General features: G+C 51.6%; 1 protein-coding gene across 2 annotated transcripts in view; it reads left to right on the top strand.

Moving 5' to 3' along the window:
• Window positions 1–12,612: 12,612 nt before the first annotated feature.
• The window catches only part of SYNDIG1 (synapse differentiation inducing 1), a 93,393-nt gene continuing 86,732 nt past the window's right edge, over window positions 12,613–19,273 (top strand). Inside the window, exon 1 of one of the 2 annotated variants that reach the window (XM_034763942.1) lies at window positions 12,613–12,911. The gene's annotated coding sequence lies outside the window, so the exon portion shown is untranslated. Of the gene's footprint in view, window positions 12,912–13,400; window positions 13,510–19,273 lie in introns of those variants that run through there. The other variant, XM_034763943.1, reaches the window with a different exon arrangement.

Here is a 19,273-nt window from a genome sequence, read left to right as displayed (position 1 = left end):
CTTACCCAGAACAGATTGTGCTGGATTCAGGGAGGGAACGTGACCTGCAGCCTCAGGTCTCCCAGGTGACAGCTCTAGCAGGGGGCTATTGGCATTCGGGGGGAGGGGGATGTCTCTCTGTTTCTGTACACAACGTCCCAAAGGCTCCGTTTCATCCCAGTGGGGCAGGAGAAGCTTGTCAATATCTTGACTTTTTAGTGGGGTGGGATACCCATTGCCTGCCCAGCTTTAAAGTTAAACTCTGTGCCTCAATTCCTCACTGGGGACAAGAATGCTTCCTTTGCCTGGCTTGTCTAGTTAGACTATAAGGTCTTCAGGGCATGGATTGCCTCATTATGTGTGTGTACAGCAGGGGCCTGATCTTGTCTGGGAACTTTAGGCACTCCTGGGATATCAATAATTAGAAGTCGGCGTTTGTGGTAATTCAGGAAGAAGTTGCAAATAGAAGTGCCCATAAATGCCCAGATGTGCAGCGGCTTTGTTCCAGTGCCCAGTGAATGAAGATGCATGTCAGTGTTAGGAGACTGACTGGCACGGGAGATTGCTAACCTCATCTAAGGGGAGCCTTTCGCATCTCGACTATCTGTCTGAATCTGGACAAAGCCTGCAATGCCTGAATATTGTTACAAGTTGACGGCTGTGTTGCTTCCTTATAAGAAACCAGATGGTGGAGCCAGCCTGTTTCCTAGCTGACAGATGGTCCCATCTCAGCAAGCACTAACTGGTGCCTTTCTTGGCAGCCGCAGAAGATAGATCAAGAATTCCAGTGGGCCTGGAAATGGAATGGTCCTCTGATCTCTGGGCTTGTCCTTCCAGCCAGGGATGAGCCCTGTTACGACACCAGTCCTAGCTCAGACCCTGACCACGATGCTGCTGTAGCTGTGTGGATTAAGGCCAAAATGTTAAAACCTAAGGGCCTAGGTATATTCAGCTCAATCCATGCTTCGGCAGCTCCGTAAGTGTCATGATTTTCAGAAGAGCTGAGCAGTGACATCTCCTGTACTCTGAAAACCAGAACCCCTTGTACTGAAGTGTGGATTTAGGTGCCTAACGTTGCACACCCAAGATTGAAAACGTTAGGCTAAGTGAGTGGAAGATTTCAGCCTCCAAGTCTTTTCCCCTAACCTTGGTGGTGGGTCAGAGAACATGCATCTCCCCATAGAGCAGTGGTTCTCAAACTTTAACAACCTGGGAACCCCTTTCACTAAAATGTGAAATCTCATGAACCCCCTTCTAAAAATGACTATTTCCAAGGATTTAAGTTTAAATCTCCTCAGTGTGCTGCTAACATTCACTCACCTCTCACTGGAGCCAAACAGCGCTCCAGAGAAAATGACTTAGTGTCGAATTACTGAGGCACCTGACCACTGCTACACTGACTACTGCCTGGTTCCGGCTGGTTTGGCGCAAACACCTTGTCTTCCGCCACCAGGGCCATCCCTAGGAAAGTGCCCCACGAGGGACAAATTAGCTTGGACCATCCCCCACGTACAGAATGGCCCCTGCTCACTCTGCCCCTCATGCCACCCAACTTCCCGTCTGCCAAGGACAGGAGTCCGAGCTGCCACCTGCGCGCCTGGGGTCCCAGCTGCCTCCCTGCCTGCGATGGAGCTCAGGCTGCCAGCTCCGCGCCGGGGTCTGGGCCGCCGGCTCCGCACTCCACAGGGCTCGGGCTGCCGGCCCCAACTTCCCGGCCCCGGGCTGCATGGGGCTTGGGCTGCCGGTGCCTCCGCTGACCGGGGCTCAGCTGCGTGCTCTGCACTCCCCAGGGCTTGGGCTGTCTGCTCCGCAACTGGGTCACACCTGCTGCCTCCCATGCCCAGGGTCCTCGGCCGCCATTAAGGACATTTTTCTGGCGACCCCCCCTATATCATTGTGCGAACCCCCAGGGAAACACTGCTATAGAGCAAGGGGGATGTAACTCGCCATCCTGGGGACTGAAGCCAGGACCTCTGTAGCTAAAAGCGAGAGCCTTGCCTACCCAATCTGAACAGCTAACCACTGATAACTGAATGGCCGTAGCAGGCTCATAACCCTGATGCATGGTCTCACCTCTAGAGAGGGGCAAAGCCATACAGCATTAGCGTGGGTTCTACAGAGACCCATGCTAATCCAGCAGTGGATCGTTTTCCCTCTGGTTCATTCTTTCAATGATTTTTTTAAGCATTGTGGGAATGCTGATTTCTCCCCCTCCCCCTTTAAGTGTTACAATATTTCCTAAGTAAGCACCAAGCTTGGGGCTTAACACCTCGTTTCTTTTTACCCTTTCCTTTAAATCTACGTGACAGACCCTAATGTTCTGTGGGGAAGCTGCATCAACCCCAGCTCCTTTTCCTGATGTCAGCAAGAGATGTGCCAATGTGCTGCGTTCATGCAGGGAGAACATGAAATGAATGATGGATAGCAGGGAAATGATGGTAATCTGTTTTCAGTGTTCGCTGTCTCAACAGCAAAGAATAAAACAAGGGAGAAGAAATCAGTCCTGCCATCATTCACCGATGCATTTAAGGCTGCATGAATCCCAAATGATTTTAGCTAGTTCTGTGCTATGCAAGCTGAAGCTGGCTGGAGAACCTCAGGGGGGCTGTTTATCTGAGACTTGGTAGGCTAGACTTATTTCTGTAGCTCAGTTTAGGTGCAGGGAGCAAAGAGAAGAGATAGCACCCTCTTTGTCGGCTGAGCCACAAGATGTGAAAACATGCACATCTCCAGAGCTGCAGGGACAACTTCTTTTTTTTAATTCTGAAAACTAATCTTGCACGAGCCTACGCGTTTGGGGTCTGATCCAGTAACTGGAGAGATCCTCGCTGCCCTCGGTGGGCATTTGAATTAGACCCAGGGTTACTTTCTGAATTCTATGCAATCTATGCTGTGGATCTGATCCTGGGTTCTGGTTCCATCCTAGGCAGCCTCTCAAGCAAGGAATTTGCTCTAAGACAAAAGCACAAGCCAACATGTTTGTAAAGTTCTGTGCATAGAACCCCATAGCTGGATCGCTTTTTCTAAGCAATAAATAATCCTTGAAATCCGGTGCCCTTTATATTTCATTTGTCGCATCCAGGGCTCCAAATACATGGTGTTGCTTTAAGTGCCAGCAATCACCCCTACTTCCCCCTCTGATTGCCATCACCACCTTCCATACCGCACTGCACCAAGATCAGCTCCCTCCAACACTTTCCCTTCCCACCGGGTTCAGCAAAACCCTCCGGCACCCACCTGCCTGCCAGGGGGAGTGGAAGAAGAGGAGGTGCGGAGCAGATTCTTCCCAGGGATGGGTCCAGAGTTGCAGCAGTTCTTACAGATAGCAGAGCCAAGCGCATAGATCTGGCCTAATCTGTCTGAGATGTAGAGTAGCAAAGTGGCTGAGCGCTGGCATAATACCTGGGGACGGGCTCGATTCCTGGCTGCACCTGAAGTCATCTTATGGAACATCCATCACCCTTATTTACCAGATTGGTTAAGTGATATTTGGTTTCCTTTAGGTCAATGGGTACTTATATGCCCCCATTAAAGTGTCACCCATTGGTTCAGCAGGGATCACGTCTTCCCTTTAGTGGCTAGTCCACATAGCAGGATTACAGCCTACTACTGCTGCCAGGGAAAGGAGCTATTCCTTTAGTTCAAGTGGTGGAGGACTGTGCTGAAGTGGTGGAAGTTCTGAGAAATGAATGAGTGAGGAGCATTTTTGTTTGCAGTGTGGTAGCCATGTTGGTCCCAGGATTGGAGAGAGACAAGGTGGGTGAGCTAATATCTTTTATTGGACCAGCTGCTGTTGGTGGAAGGGACAAGCTGTCAAGCTTGAGGTCTGCAGAAGAGTTCTGTGAAACTCAAAAGTTGGCTGTCCCCTCAGTGTTCTGTTTTTATCCTCTGTAGGAGGAGGTGCTGGCACTGTTCCCACTCTGGAGCCTGCGCTCTGTTAGTGCATTGCCAGCACTATGTCATTCTGCTCCATGGTTACAAAAAGGCTGTCGGATGAAGTCTCGTATTTCCAGTGTTAGATCGTTGTGCAGAGGACCAGACTTAGCTCTCACCAGTCCTAAAAGTTTCATGTGCCTCCTGCCCTCCCTATTTGTTCCTCTGCACGGGAAAAAAAAGAGTTGGATGGTTTTTGGAACACTGGAAACAGCTCCAGTTTTCAGTTGCTACATTGCAGGAACCTCTTGGTTATATGACTTTGAATATCCAGGCTGCTCCAACTTTTCGGGACAGGGATAGTTTGGGGAGAGGATACAAAGTGTGGCTTTAAACACAAGGATAGCTGTGGCCTCTTTTAGCACTGGGTCCGTTTTGGCAGTTTTCTTGGGATGGACATATAAGAACAGAAGACCAACGAATTCCGAAGCGTGTGCACCAAGGAATAACCACCACATGGCCAGCAATCTCAGGGGCCAAAGCTACAGTAGCACAAAAGGACTGTATGCAGTGTATGTCCCTCCCTTGCAAGCAGACCACCTTATGCATCTTGCCAGAGATCAGTCTGGGTGATGCTCACTTTGCAAGGAGGCCACCATCGCTGTGGGGGTGATGATGGTGATGCGGCCTGAGCTGAGGAGTAGCTGACCGTCCCTCCATAACGTGGCTGGTTTATTGTGTGCTTTGTTTCCGGGAAGGAGCCTATGAAATGAGACGTAGTTTTCCCCCCTTGTGTCTCAGAATTCCAGAGATGCCTGCTCTGCACATCAGACATTTCTCTCTCTTTCTGAGCTCTGTTTGGCCTCTTGTCTCCTAGGGATGGACTGGCTGGGTGGCAGGCTGGGATGATATTGCAACCCATGCTAGGCAAAAGCTGGGCTACGTAAGGAGATTGAGTTGGCTGCTGCTCACCACTACCGGCTTTAATCCGTTATCTTAAGTGGTAGAGGCTCCTGTTTTTAGCAGGAGGTCCCAGGTTCAAGCCCCACTATAGGCCCAAGTAGAACTCTCCCATTCCCCCTTTCCTCCTCCTCTGCCCTCACTCCAGGAAGGCAACCACCATCCTTCCCATCCAGTGTGAGAACCAGGTTCTCTGTCCCTCCTTGCCTAACTCCTCCGGAGCGCTGTGTGCAGCCTGGGGGGGGTGACATGGCTGGTGCAGGGAAGGGGTGGAGTTGCTGGTGGCAGGTAGGTGTCAGTGCTGGGTCTCTGGGATTGGGCACCTTTCTTTCTGGTCCTTGGCCCAGAACTGGTGCCTAGATACATTTGCTGGTTCTGGGAGCATTTTTCTTTATCCACTTCTGCCCTGTAAATCAGGGAACGTTGGTCCCTGGAGTGTGCGACCCCCACCCACCACCCAACTTATTGCTTTAAAAACTCAGGTTTTGTTGCATGTTAATTAAAATGTGACTTTTAAGAAAGGTTCATATTTGCCTCCCAGCTGTTTCCTTCTGCCACAAAGACTGAGGGTCTTTCCCCCCCTGCAGGACCCATGTTGCAGATGACAACCCAGTGAAATTAAGTGGGCTTCATTCTTTCCTCCTCGGTACAATATTCTCTCCACTTACCTGTATTGGTCAGGGGCAGGAAGTACTGAGTTAGGCACTCACGTACCACAGGGATGGGTATAAGATAAGGAATACAATAGAATCCAGATCCTCCGCTGGTGTAAACTGGCATTGCTCCACTGACTTCAGGATTGACTTATACCAGCTGTGGGTCTGGACAAGGAACTTTCTCATCATCAGCAGTAGCCTGGGACTCGGAGGAAGGATGGCCGTGTGGCTGAGGCAGTGAACTTCATAACTGTGGGGAAACCCACTTAATCTCTGCCTCTCTTCCCAGTCCTTTGCTGGAACGTTGTATCCCTTTGTCTTGACTATGTCGGCTCTAGGGCCCCGATCCACAAAGGCACTTAGGTCTCTAAATCTGGGGGTGAAGCACCCAAGTGCGAGTTTTAGGTGCCACCGTGACCTACACAACCCCAGAGTGATCCGTGAACCTGGGGAGATGGGTGCTTCTCTGCCTAACTAGCAAGTGGGGCCTGCTCCAGTAGCCAAGCTCCATGCAAAACGGGGGGAGGGGGAGTCTTTCTCTCTGACCCAATTAATATTGAATTAATCAACTTCAACAGGAGCTGGAGTGAGCCCCAGAGGTGGCAGCAGAGCCTCATTCAAATCCAGAGAGGGGGGCTTACGTCAGGTCTCTCCCATCCCAAGTAGGTCTCCTAACCACTGGACTAAGTCTCTATTGCAGCACCTGACTTCCGTTGTGGAGCTGGGCCTCAGCGCTGCTGGGACAAGGCCTGTCCTTGACTGTGTTTGTACAGTGCCTGGCGCAGTGGGCTCTGATCCCTGGTTGATGTTTTTCAGGGCTACCAGAACACACACACAGCTGCTCAGCCACAGAGCGGGAGCCCCAGCTGAGGTGTAAGTGCCAACATTTATTAAACCAGCTGCTGAGGGTTTGGTGTGGTGTTTTTTTTTTTGTTTGTTTTTTAACAAGTTTAACACTCAGTAACAGCGGTGCTGAAAAACCAGTGGTATCCACCCCCCTGCTCAGACCTAGGGTGTCTCGACGGGCTCTCCCCCACCTCCCACGCCCGTTACAGCCTGGCTTCAGGAATGCTGAGGACCTCACAAACTCCTTGGACTCTCTTACTGCCTCAGAGCTGAGATTCCAGGAAGCTTTCAGCTTTGGGTCCAGCTCTGCCGGGTCTCCAGGCAGAGGTCGCTAAAACCAGTACAGAACGGCCCAGGCGGGGGAAAGCAAAGGATCAGTGGGGATAGTGTCATGGGCTGGGGGAGCAGCATTGCTCCACTGAATTCAGATCCTTCTCTAGGAAATGTCACCGGAGATCTGGGATTTCTCAGGGGTCTCCTCCCAGGAGGTTTGAAATATTGTTCCTTGAAATGGCCCCTGGGCTGTACATGTACCCGCCATTCCAAGCTGCACCAATCTGCCTCCACTTCTTTCCTTCTGCACTGCCTGGCTTCCTCTCTCTGTCGGGAAGTCCCAGACAGTATTTCCCAGGCCTCTGAACTTCCCCCCGCCCCTTTGTGTGCACCTCTGCTCACATGCCCTTCGCCTCTCTATCAGCAGTGTGAGTTCAGGCAGTCGCTCAACACAGAGCGCGAGAGGGAGCTGCTGCTTATCCGCTGCCCTTTCGATCTGTGTTCAGAGGGTTGGATGGTTCTTCGCAGCCCTACCCTCAAAAGTAGGGCTGGCTATTTGTCAAGGAGCTTTTCACAGCAGGATGCAGCGGGGGAGTTTAGACCAGCCAGAGCGATGCCTCTTAACCTGTCATTGTAAGAGCAGGAAGGGCCTTTTCCTTCTATCCCTCCCTTTGCTAACTTTCCATCCCCCACTCTCTGGCCATCTCCGTGCTGCTCTGGGCTTGTCTACACTGGAGTTTGCATTGCATCAGTCTAACTGGAGTGGTACCAGCGCCAGCCTCTTAGAGCCTGGCCACGTGAGGATAAAGGGTGCATTTTGCAGACCTGTGGCCAAGCCCCTGGAACCATGCTGGGCCGCTCAACCTGCTCTGAAATCCAATGGGGCAATTACTGGAACCTCACCCCTGCAATCCCCGCTCCCTTGTCAATAGACTCCTGGCCTGAGACATCGACACTCTCCAGGGCCCAATGCACCTCATCCCATATTTGCAGTGACCCCAGGCAGCCTTTTCAAAGCAGAGCAGGGTTAACCAGTCAGCAGAAATGCAGTGTGGGGAGATGCTTGTGTTAGCACAGAGACGCAAGGGTTAAGACGCAGTCCATCCTGGCCAAGCCAGCGCTCCGCCCAGTCATGCTGTCATGGAATCCATTTCCTGGCTCTCTCTGTCTCCCCTGTGTGGCCAGACACCAGCTCTCTTCTATTAGCTTCCTGTCACCTGGTGGCCCTTTGTCCTCCTGAGTTCACAGGCTCTGCCTGTTGGCGTTTCCCCTTGTTAGGTGTGTGGTGTTCAGTCCCTGGGGAACCCCTGGTCTTTCTGAATCCTACACTGATGGGGTTGGTTTTGGCCAGTCCTTTAATGCTCTGCATTCCTACCATCCCAGACAGCTGCATAACTCAACACCCAGGGCTCCTGGCCTGCCACAGGGGTAGCTTTTTAACCCTTCCCCCGCCTCTGGGTAGCATTCCCTAGTCAAATAAGTCATTGTCATGCATATCACTCATAAAAATAGTAAATTCCCTCCGCGTCACACTGGGTAACAAACCTATCCAGTGATAATACTCAAATATAAACAGGCGTTTGGAAGGCTTCAAACCCTCCTGCTTCCGGGGTTAAGAAAAACCTCTAACGGGGTCAGGAAGAAACTTCCCTGAGGGCAAGTTATTCCATCACTGCTTACTGCAGCAGCTGGTGTGACCACTGTCCGAGAGAGACTGTGGGTCTGTTCCACGCTGGCGATGTGAGTGCTGCGTTGTTCATACCCAAAGATGTTGGTTTGTGTAGTTAAAGGCTGTAGGACACCGGTTGCCAATTAAGACCCCCAGGGTTGTTCTGCTGTACAAGATGCTCACCCAACTTCACAGCAAGCAGGGAACAGAACTCAGCGGCTCCTTCTCCAAACAGCTTCTGCTGCTTGCACTAGAGGAGGGTTATCTATCGCTATTAGCAGAATGGGGCTAGTGACAAGTACTCGGATGAATGTGGTTCTGTCCAGCAGAGGGGAGCATAAGACACACAACACCGGGGAACTGGCTCTATTTCCATCTAATCTGTGGCCTAGACCCCTCCCTTCTTTAACTTCCCTTTTCACTCCATTTTAATCTTCTCAATCTGTCTTTTATCTCTGATATTAATAGAACCATATTGTGTGTCTGATTGTAAAGAGTGTTGTAGTCGATGCAAATTATGATAGAAAAATGACACAGCTGCTCCCATGGAAGCATACTCTGACGTGGCTTTGAAGATATTAAGGTATCTGAGAATACCCCTATTTTTGTACTCCCAGCTTTTCTCATGGGCATCTTCTGCATTCAACCCATAAATAACTGAATTTAAAAAGAAGTCCTGCATTTGATACACGCATTGTGTTATGGTGGCTAATGTGTAGACATGTCCGCTGATAACAGCCCAAAGGAGAACCGTGGGCAAGCGCTTGAGCTGAATCAAATGTTATGTCTTTAAGAAGAACTGAGAAAGCAGCACGTCAGTTTGTAGAGCTCGGGTCAAGTGTGACCGTGGGGTGTGTTAATCAGAGCCGAGAAACTTTACCCCGTATCCACTAGCTCAGGAACTAAACTTATGGCATACCCCCTGCTGAGTTCCAGCCCTGCCTGCTGGCTCTCCTGGGGCTCAGATACCCCTCCAGGCCCTTTGCTTAGGTCCAGAGATCAGTGTCCTTCTGTCTGCACGCTGAGCCTCAGGGCATGCTCCCTCCCCACACTCTAATGAAATCAATTAATGCTGCCCCCCCAACACTCTAATCAATGGAGGCAGTGCGGCCCTCGCAAAACAGAGGAAATAAATGGATGAATGCTGCTGGAGATCCTCCTGCACAGTATTAATTCATGCTGCTGGGGTGGTGTCAGCAGAGTGCCCCCCGGGCCATGCAGAACTATCCTGCCAGGGCCTCCTACCAACAATGCCCTGCCAGGTCCCTCTGACCACGCCAGCCATGCCGACCTACCAGTGGTCGCCGCTGGGTCCAGATGCAGCCAGCCCCTCCCTCTCCTCAGCAGATAATGGTGACTATCTTTCTAGATATGGTACTTCCCTAGCCGCCAGCTCCGGGCCAACCGAGCGCCTCCCACCCTCGTGTTACTGGCCCCGTTGCAGAGGGAACTGATGCACAGGGGCTGTGTGACTTAGGGTAGAGCAAGGAGTTGAAGACAAGGGGTCTCAGGGTCTAGGCCGGTGCTCTAACCAGTGGATGAGCCTTCCTCTCTGGAGGGCAGCTCCCTGCAGACTCAGGCAGGTGGTACTGCATTGGGTTATGCTGTCGTGGTTGCAAGGGGATTTTGTCACAACTAGAAGGACTGGAATATTTTTTTTTTTTGAATGCTCACTGAGATTCTGCAGAAGTGGATGATATTTGCCCAGGAAAGTTTCCTACTCATTATAGAATCCAAAATCTAGGACTGGAAGGGACGTCGAGAGGTGATCTAGTCCCATCCCCTGCACTCAAGGCAGGACTATGCAATAACTAGACTGTTCCTGACAGGTGTCTCTCTAACCTGCTCTTAACAACCTCCAATGCAGGAGATTCCACAACCTCCCTAGGTAATTTGTTCCAGCGCTTAACCACCCTGACAGCTAGGAAGTTTTTCCTAACGTCCAGCCTAAAGCTCCCTTGCTGCAGTTGAAGCGCATTGCTCCTTGTCCTATCCTCAGAGGTTAAGGAGAACAATTCATCACCCTCCTCCTTGTAGCAACCTTTTATATGACTTGAAAACTGTTATCCTGTCTCCCTCACCCCCGTCAGTCTTCTCTTCTCCAGCCTAAACAAACCCAATTTTCCAATTTTCCCTCATAGCTCATGTTTTCTAGACCTTTCTTCATCTTCTCCAAGTTGTCTACATCTTTCCGGAAATGTGTCCAGAACTGGACACAATACTCCAGGTGAGGCCATGATGGGCAAGTGGGTTTTTCAAGCCCCGATGCCAGCCAAGAAATAAGAAGAGAATTTTTCAATAAAATATTTTTTACCTTTCAGAAAAATGGGGCTTTATTAAAACAAAAATCTTCCAAGGGAAAACGCTGAGTGCAGCTGAATTCTCTGTTGGGAAAATTAAATCAAAATGAAATGCATCGTGTGTGAACATCAAAATGTTTTGATCAAAAACACCAAAACAAAATATTTTGATATTTCTCAATAGATTTTTTCTGAACTTTTCATTACAGCAACAGTTTCGACGTTTCAACTTTTTGTCCCGACTTGGGATGAAAATAAAAATGTCAGTATCAGAATTTCAGATGGGACAGAAATCCCATGTTTTGAACAGCTGTAGAAATAATGGAATTACACCCCTTTTCACATTTCAAGAACAGCAAGTGAGCAAACAAATTAGTAAAACTATGTAAATAGAGAAAGAAAAATGTGACTAGTGTAGATTTCCAAGCCATGTACAAGACATTTAAAATACAATTTAAATATTGAGATTGATCTTTCATTAATGATTTGCCACTACTGCTTTTGCAAGTATGACTAATGAGGAGAGTGCACGCAAGAAGAGAAAATCCATCATGCTCCTCATTAAAGATTTCCAAGGCACAGAATGGGTATGGAGCCAAAGGGGGGCTAGCCTGATGAATATCATGTTGTGGATGATTGCTGCAGCTGGTACAAATGCCAATTGTGTTGACAAAAGCAAGTAAAGAAATGAAACACACTCAATGGGTGGGGACCTTGGGCTAGAATTTTAAGTTGAAGCATCCAGAATGGTGAGAGAAGCTTTTACCCAAGTGGCTTGTCCAGCGATGCTGACAGTGGTGGAAAGTGACATGCAATGGGATCAATGAACCTCACGGTCATTGTCTGTTTGTATTGTCCTGCTGTGTAGGAGCCCCAGGCAGAGCCCAGGACCCCATGTGCTAGGCACTGTACAAACAGAACAGAGCTGGGCCCGGCCCCAAAGAGTTTACAGTAGAAAGGGGCCATTTAGGGAACTGGGGTAACAATCTGTCTGGGGATTGGTCCTGCTTGGAGCAGGGGGTTGGACTAGATGACCTCCTGAGGTCCCTTCCAACCCTGATATTCTATGATTCTAACCCGGATTAGATGGGGCTGGTGCCCTTTGTAGCACGAATTCCCTGGAGGAAGGGAATAGGGTGACCAGATGGCCTGATTTTATAGGGACAGTCCTGGTATTTGGAACTTTTTCTTATATAGCAGGGGTCGGCAACGTTCGGCACGCGGCTCGCCAGGGTAAGCACCCTGGCGGGCCGGGCCAGTTTATTTACCTGCTGACGTGGCAGGTTCGGCTGATCGTGGCCCCCACTTGCCGCGGTTCACCGTCCCGGGCCATTGGGGGTGGCGGGAAGCGGCATGGGCCGAGGGATGTGCTGGCCATGGCTTCCCGTCGCCCCCATTGGCCCGGGGTCAGGGCCGGCTCCAGGCACCAGCTTACCAAGCAGGTGCTTGGGGCGGCCACTCCGGAGAGGGGTGGCACATCCAGCTGTTCCGTGGCAATTCGGTGGTCGGTCCCTCACTCCTGCTCGGAGCGAAGGACCACCCGCCAAATTGCCGCCGCAGATCGCGATCCCAGCTTTTTTTGTTTGTTTGGCTGCTTGGGGCGGCCCAAACCCTGGAGCCGGCCCTGCCCGGGACAGCGAACCGCGGCCAGTGGGGTCGGATCGGCTGAACCTGCTGCGTCAGCAGGTAACTGAACTGGCCCGGCCGGCTAGGGTGCTTACCCTGGCGAGCCCGTGCCGAGCCCAGTTATATAGGCACCTATTACCCCCCCACCCCATCCCGATTTTTCACACTTGCTATCTGGTCACCCTAGAAGGGAAAGCCTTTGCAACCCCCCCCCCCCGGGGGGTGCCTGGAGCCTCCCCCGGGGCAGAGCTGGTAGGAAAGGCAGCGGGATCCTTGGGCTGGGGGCCCTGGCCGGGGGCCGGTGCGCTCGGCGGGCCAGCCGTGCGGGCGCCGGGCTGCCTTTAGGACCGGGAGGGAGAGCTGCGCAGGGCGGTCAGTCCCCGGCCAACCCCAGCCGCGGCTGCGGCGGTTCTTCGGCTCAAACCTCCGCCGCTTCGCCCGGGCAGCAGCCGCCGCCTCCCTCCGCGCGGCTCCGCCCGCCTGGGCACCCGCGCTCCGGCAGCAGGGGGGCGGCTGGTCGCTCTGCCATGCGGGGCCGCGTTCGCCTCCTCCCCGCCAGTCCCGCGGCAGGCGCCCGCGGTGCAGCCCGGTCCCCCGCCGGCTCTGCCCTGCGCCCGCAGCCCGGGGCGCCTTAGCCCGCAGCCCGGCCTCTCCGGCAGCTGCCATGCGGGGCGCGGCGTGCGCGGGGCCCGAGCGGGGCAGCTAGAGGCGGGTCACCTTGCGGACCAGGTGAGCTCTGCGGGGGACGCGGGTCCGGGCGCGCCCCAGCGATGCGCCCCGGCTGGGGAGCCGCGGTGCGGGCCGAAGGGAGGATCCCAGCCCGGCGGAGTCTGTAACCGCGGGGCTGCTCCTGCCCCCCTTGTCTCGGGGCCCCCCGGGGCTCCCCTTGTACCGGGAGCGGCGCTGGGCTCAAGCGGTTTATTGTCACCCCCGAGGCGCCCGGCCCGGCCCAGGGGGGCTGGGACCCTCCCTCGGGGAGCAGCCCTGGCCCCGGCCCCGGGCTGCCGGGGGAGGTGGGCGCAGGGACGTGCCCGCGATGCCAGGCAGGGCGCCCGGCGCGGACACATCAGCCCGTCCTGCTGAACACCGAGGGGAAGTTTGTCGGGGGCTCCCCGGGGAGAGTGGGCTCGCAGCCGGGGGGCCAGCGCTCCGCTCCCGCCAGCAGGGCGCGGTGGTGGCCGCCCGGGATCCGTGCCCACCAGACCAGGTGTCAGGGCGGTGGGTGGTTAAGGGGAAGGTGCGGGCTTGGCTTGTGGGAGCGGAGCCAGGCTGCTGGACAAGCGGAATCATTCTGCAAGAAGAAGCGATTTGCTCCGTCCGTTCACAGGTAGGAACCGATTCCTCTGGGGGAGGGAAGCTGGTGGGTAAAGCAAGCCCCTGGGAGTCAGCAAATGTGGGTCTCTCCTGCCGCCGATTGCTGGGTGATCTAGGGCAAGTCTGTTATCCCTTCGAGCCTGTCGGTAACATGGAAACGCAGCTCCCTCACCTGGGTCTCCAACGGCTTCATTCGGGACAATTTGCAAAATGCTCGAAGGTCTTTCTGTGCACGGCACTGCAGCAGTGGTAGATGTTCCTAATCAGAAACTAAAGTGTTGTCAGACGCTAGGACACGGATTTGTAGGTATAGTTTTTACTGTGTCGTCTGCAAAGCACAATTTGTTTGCAACAAAAACGGTAGCAATGGGGCGTGCAAAGGTATATCCAGTTGTATTTTCTTAACATAGAAAGAAAAGCGGAATTAGCCAGTGAAATGAGACACTAGCTTCAGAAAACATCTCTTGGGCTCTGCCTCATAAGAATAAAAGTAAAAAAAAAAAAAAAAAGAAAAAAGAAAAGATAAACAACTAAGGATAAGTGAAGAAAGGAGAGACGAGAAACAACCTATGAAAAATATAACCTTTCTTGAGGGGGCTTAAACACTCCGTTAAAATAATGAGCCATGAACTCCTCTGAAACTGGGTATTAACAGCAATTAAAAGATGCTTTGATATTCTTAAACCCAGGAAGATGTGCTAACTGGTGTTTTCCAGGGGATTATTGTGGGTTGGAGACTACAGCCAGAGTGAAGAATACACTTGTATCCATTCCTGTATGAAGATAGTGATTGTTAATGAGTTGTCTACCTCAAACTAGCAGCATTTGGAGCCTCTTCATACTAGTTGGAAGCTCGCTGCCCCACAGGATAAATTAATTCTCATTTTACTGGTCAAGGTGACATTTTAGAGAGAATTTTGTATCTGTAGCTCATGTGCGTGTTTATGAAAGATAAATGCATTTGTAATAAATTAAATCAAGCCAAAGAACATTGCATTCCTCCACCACCACCACATACTTAATACATCACGCACAGAACTAAAGCTCTTAGTTATACAAATGCAGATATAATGCAGTTGCACTATATATCTGCAGCATATTCCATTGACCCTCATTCTGCATTCAGTATTCCTAACGTTTTGGCTTCGTAGGATGGTATCAGAAGGTGAAGCGTATTATAGCAATGCCCACTAATGCCCTGATATGCTTCTCTTCCTTCCCATTATAAATTCCTATCCGCAGGCATTTATAACTCAACCATAAATGTCTCAGTCCAGGACAGCGTTAAAACCAGTTTGGTCTGCTATTAAACTAAGACTGCATAGCCAATTAGGTTTGCTGACTTCAGAATTTGTGTGTGCATCCTTGTGTTTTTTCGGAAACAGAAATTTGACAGGTCATGATTTACATTGTGCCAGTGGGAGAAAAGGAAAACAAAGCGAAGGTTTTAATATTAGAAATAACTAATAACTTGGGTTCAGCCAAGATGTAATAAGTCTGTGTACATGCTTGGGCAGACGGCTACACAGACTAAATAATAAATCCTTTGGCCAAACTTCCCTCCATGTGATTAACACAGGAGAGCCTCAGAGTTATTACAGTCTGTATGGTAACAATAAAACAAAAAGCCAGATCCTGCGCTGGCCCAAATCAGCGTCGCTCTAGTGATTTCGCTGGGGCGGTGCTAAGGATCTGGCCAGAAGGCAAAGCACGAAGTGTGATGGGTTCGGGTTAGGAGGCACTGGTTTTCATTGCACCTGCAAAGACCGCACTTCAAAAGAGCAATGCAGTACATGTGGGATGGCCGTGTATGCCTGCTATTTTTATACAGACCCATCCTTGTCCCTATTGCATGTATCTATCAATTAGCCTTTGTAACGGTACCTATTCCCCACCCACACAGACCTGCAAAATTTCTTTATTTTTAAGCACTGAAGTCTCGATTCAGCAAAGCATTTGAGTGTGTGGTTAATTTGAAGTCAGGGGGATTTCAGCTTTGCTGAATTGGAGCGCCAGGCCTGTTTCTTCCTCTTCCCAGAGGTCCTGGGAAGAAGCAAGGGGTTATTCTCGAGGCCTGCCAAGATCTTAGGGGATCTGGCAGCTGACAGGGCTTCCCCTGCTTGCAGGTGCCCCCAGCGCAGCTCCAAAGGGGGGTTGCAGCCTGCACCCAAAAGCTGGTGCAGCCCTAAGATAGCATTGCTTTTCGGTGGGTCTCCCACTGGTTTGCAGGGGGAGGACGATGTGTGCTCTACTTCTGACAGTCCCACCCACCCTCATCCAGCAAAGCTTGGCCCTGCTCATGTGCTTAAAGTGACACACCTGCTTAAGCACCTTGCTGGATGGGGGCCCGCGGGTGACCCTCCATCGCCATCCAGAGTTCTCGTTGGAGCCAGGGCCGGGAGGGTACTAACCCCTCTCTATTTCCATGCCCCGAGCCGGGAACCCACCCGATTTTTTCATCCCGTCTGGCCGTGCCGGCAGGGTAAGGTGCCTAGATCTTTGTTTCCTGCTCTCAGGGTGGGGTCTGCTAGGCTGACCCCGTGATAGGGCTGGGTTTGATTCAGCTCTGCTAGGCTTTCTAGGGCCCATTACCTGTGCTCAGGATAGGAGCTAAGAAACGTCCATAAAGGCTGATCCCAGGCCCAGCGGGATCCATGGATTTCAATGGGCTTCGGACCCGCCCCTGAACGCGTTTACCTGTGGCGGAGAGAGTGTGTCCAACCTGACTTTGGTTTATTCCATCTGTGTCCCATGCTCCTGTCACACGCCAGTCCCAGCCCAGCCCCGTTTCAGTTACTAGTGCATGGCACGTTGGCACCACTGTCTCTTTCTGGCTCCGTAATTGCTTAAAAACCTGCTAGAGCGAGCTCTGGTTTATTGCCCTGACGGTGTCAGCTTAATCTAGCCCTCCTGCCCCTGATAGACGGATATTAGCTATTTACCGTACCAGTGAATTGTTTCACTGGCAAAGTGAGTTCATACGTTTGTATTTTGCCAGTGAGGGAGCATTAATTCTGAATTGTCTCTGTTTCCCCATTGGTACTGCCCGTCCTCTGCTCTGTCCTTACCTGGTAGACCCTAGCGGCCCCAGCTGAGATCAGGGTTGTGCTAAGCTCTGTACATATGCAGTCCTCGTACTGAAGAGCTTATAGACAAGACAGAAACGGGGCGTGGGAGGGGAAACCGAGGCACTGAGGTGTGAAATAACTGGGTGAAGGTCACAGAGCAGGTCAGTGGCAGGGAGATGAATAGACTCCAGGTCTCCTGGGTCCCAATCCAGTTTCTGAAAACCTTGGCCTGCTCCGTGGCCGGCTCTGTTACAAGTGACAGTGGATTTGCGTCTATAGACTACTTGGGAAAATGTAATTGAGAAAATAGTGTAAAGTTGGCGACTCTCGGTAGAAGGAGTTCACAGGACTGAGCCCGGCAGTCGTGCGCAGGGCGTGAGGCCAACTGTAGTGCAATAGCAGGTCTCATTTCCCATGCACCCCTAGAGCACCAATGGGGGAAGAGCCGGAAGGTACCTGGCCTATTAAATTGGTCTCTGTCTGTCGGCTTGCAGTTGACCTGCTGTACACGTTCTCTCTGAAGCAAACTGTGATCTTGCTCGGGGTGTGGTCTGATATGGCATCATTCATTTAAATGCCTTGTCAATCAACCTAAGCATTCTGGTCGCGTGGTTACCACAGGCGTGGTTACCCTGGAGAATTCTCATCCTCGTCTCAGGGTTCATGCTGGTTAAACAGATTGTGCGAGGTCACAGCTGATCCTGTACGATGGGGAACTGCCCCGACCACCTCAGGGGAGAGCGATGAGACTGCTGGCCCCTTGGGGTACTGGTTCCTATCTCTAGCAGGGTCTGCTTTACCAAACTGCCTACCGCAAATTGCCCATTGATGGTGATGAGGCAGGCGGTGAACAAGGACCACTGATACCATTTACGTCTGGGAGGCAGGAGGGGCTTATGATGAAGGTATTGGTCTGAAAGCCAGTAGGCCTGCTTTCAGTTCTAAGCTTCCCTACCCCCTTCTTCTAGAAGAGATCCTTGATAGCATGTGATTAACTTCTATTCATGGCAGTGGGTGGTAGGCACCCAAATATCTCTGAGGACCTGGGCCTCAATCTATCTCTGCCTCATTTCCCCATCTGCAAGATGGCAGTTCATAGCAATTCTTTTCTCCCATCCCATGTCTTGTGTGTTTAGACTGTAAGGTCTTTGGTGCAGGGACTGATTTTTTCCTGTGTGTTTGTACAGAGTATAATGCTGTGGGCCCTGATCTCAGAGGTGCTATTGTAACACAGATCACAATAATAGTTAGAGAGGAGAGAAGCCCTCGTAACTCACCCCCCAAGATCTCAGGAGGGAAGTCCATCTCCAGTGGAACAATGTAAGTGCAGGGTGGTTCCCGTACTGCTACTATCTGGCTCTTATCTAGCACTTCTCATCAGTAAATCTTGAAGTGCTTTGCAAAGGAGGTCAGTATTATTATCCCCATTTTACAGATGGGGAAGCTGAGGCACGGGACAGTGACATGACTTGCTCCCAGTCACTCAGCAGGCTACTGGAGTAGAAGCCAGGTCTCCTGAGTCCTCATTCAGTGCCCCAGCTGCTGGGCCATACTGCTCCCCTTTAAGCTGCTCGAATACTAGAGTGATGGGTACATATAAAGCCTGGAATAGAGTAGAAGAAAGTCAACGGAGTTACTCTGGGCCCTACGTCAGTGTAAATGTGATCTGAATTTATCCCTCAGTGATACTGAGAAGTCCTGGGCATTGTGACGCTGCAGAGTTAAGGTTGCAACCAGATTTTCATTGAATGCCCAGTTCTGGCCCTTGCTAAAATCTACAGCAAGGGTCAGATTGGCCTTGAATGTGTGAGGTGAAGTCTGGGACCAGGGTAGAATTTTTCTACTTCATTTGACCTGTTTTCTGGTGTATGGGATGAATTCTTAATTAGGCGCAGAGGAGCCAGTGAAGTCACTTTGGATTTCTACTGCATTGAATGAGAGCAGCACTTTGCCCTTCCCTACAATTAAGAATTCAATTATTCACACCAGAGAACAGATGTATCTGCAGGCTCCAAAAGTGCAAGGCAGGGCAGTTTGCTTTCCTTCTGCTTGGCTAAGTGAGTTCAGCTGCTGACTGCGGGAAGACTCTGGTGTTCGTGGCTGTTGAGCGAAGACGGGTGTCCTGGCGGGTTTCAGAGTACATCAGTGCCTCGTGCTTGCCTCCGGTTTGGAAATCTGCTAATAGCGAATAAAGGAGGAGATCTCTGGGGTGGGGCAAACTCCACTGTAGAGACCTAAGTGGGGCTCCCAGCGAAGTCAACGGGGAAGGCTCCAGCGTATAAAGTGAGCATGTGTGTGTTTTCCCAAAGGAAAAGAATCCCTCTTCTCCCAAGCTCATCCCACTAACACCTCTGTCGAGGGTCTGAGTGACCCCAGGCCCAGCCAGAGAGGAGAGAGGCCGGGGGCGGAGCTAAGAGACCCACACCGTCTCTGGGGGAGGGACCGGAGAAGGGGAGGCGTGAGCGGAGCAGTAGAACTGAGCCTAGCTGATGGCAATAATACCTTGCGGGTGGGGGGACACCAGGGAGGTACCTCTCTGAACGTACCTGGGCCTCCATTGGAACGTCTCTCTTCAGGCTCTGATCAGAGGTCTGCCATGAATGGGTCTGGGCTTTCAGCTCCAGGCAGGTAGGTCAGAGTTAGTTACCTGTGCTGGAAAAGCAAATGGCAGTTTAATATCTCAGCCAAGCCAGAGTAGCATCTTTAGAG

The sequence above is a fragment of the Trachemys scripta genome, chromosome 3 (genome assembly GCF_013100865.1).
Source record: "Trachemys scripta elegans isolate TJP31775 chromosome 3, CAS_Tse_1.0, whole genome shotgun sequence".
Classification (NCBI taxonomy): Eukaryota; Metazoa; Chordata; order Testudines; family Emydidae; genus Trachemys; species Trachemys scripta.
The sequence above is the reverse complement of the archived record's forward strand: the minus strand, read 5'-3'. Positions and strand labels throughout refer to the sequence as shown.